Source organism: Phaeoacremonium minimum (assembly GCF_000392275.1).
Source record: "Phaeoacremonium minimum UCRPA7 unplaced genomic scaffold PA7_03_scaffold_447, whole genome shotgun sequence".
NCBI classification, from domain to species: Eukaryota; Fungi; Ascomycota; class Sordariomycetes; order Togniniales; family Togniniaceae; genus Phaeoacremonium; species Phaeoacremonium minimum.
The window spans coordinates 168,453-169,912 of NW_006921349.1; positions in this window are offsets into that span (position 1 = coordinate 168,453).

The window sequence follows — 1,460 nt, forward strand, 5'->3', positions numbered from 1 at the left end:
CAGGGCTGGTTCGTAGAGGGAAACTACAGATCTAGGTCGAAGTCTGGCGCTTCGGAGTTGTGAGTCAATCACGGAGGATTAATGCAGTTGTTCCGGATGATTGTCATGCCCTATGCAACAGGTAGCAGGCAGATTAAATTGCAGCAAACGTTTCATTTCAAACGTGCGTACACGACTTCACAAAATTCTGAGTTCTCGGGCGATTCCAATGCTTTACATCTCCTAGTCTAGATTTGCAAACCTAGCAGCCTATCATTTCCACTAAAAAGTTTAAGCAGTGTATTAGAGAAGCCAACGAACTGAGATGTTTAATCGCAAAGAGATAGCCATAGAATCGCCCGTTTGGCCTGTTTGATCAAGAGCAATATCGAAGAACTTCGGATCACAATGCCGAGAAAACTTGACTTCCGCACCTCTGTCTCGATAGGAGCGCTGTGTGGCGTGGCATGACGAGAAGGTGGGATGTGTCTTAGTTGGAATCGGTGCAGATCCTTGTAAACCTAATGACAAATGATGATGTGGAATCATCTGGCGGTCATAGAATGAGGACAGAATTGGTGTGGGTATTGAATAGGAGGTACATGCATTGTGGCGGAAGACTAATGTGGAAGATTCCTCGCCATTACCACTAAGCAGCAATAAATTCAGTGCTTCCGGTGACAGCAGTACATTCAATCTGTGACACAGAATATTTCGAAAGAGAGTAGTAGGAGGGGTGTATAAAGGCACCTTGTCCGGACAGGGAACTTATCATCGTGTCAAGCGCCGTTCTATCTTGGCAAGTTCCCACATAATCTACCAAGCCAGCATCAAGTATTTAGCAGTTCCTATGGCGGCACATAAGATCATATTCCCAGAACTTCTTCGGAACTGGCCTTGGGAACGCAGGTTCAACCAGAGAGATTATAATGAAGTTGCGCCGACAAGCCGAGAATGGATTGGGAGCTTTAAGTTGTTCGATTCCAAGTCACAAGCGGCTTTCGAGCGTTGCGACTTTCGTTAGTTCACCTTATATCCCTATCGCAGAATTGTAAGACAAGAGCTCAACATGGCCCATATAGCAAAGCTCTCAATGCTCGGGTATCCCGACTTTGATTCTGGTGCGTCTTATTCCAGAAGTTCTAAGCCCCTCTAATCCTATTCAATCAAGCCCGATCGCGAACATGTTGTGATCTAATGGCATTTCTGTATGTCTTTGACGAATTCACGGATGTCGAAGATGAGGATACCACCCGAAAAATGGGAGAGATACTAATGGATGGCCTGCGGTATCCCGACAAAGTACGCCCAGAAGGAGAGAATGTACTCGGGGAAATAGCTCGCCAGTATGTATTGAATCAGTCTCCCGTCTCCATTTTAATGATATCGAAAGGCTGAATACAACTAAACTAGATTCTGGGCTCTCGGGCGGGTTACAGCGAGTTCTAAAGCCCAGCAGCACTTCTTAGAGGGTGTACAAT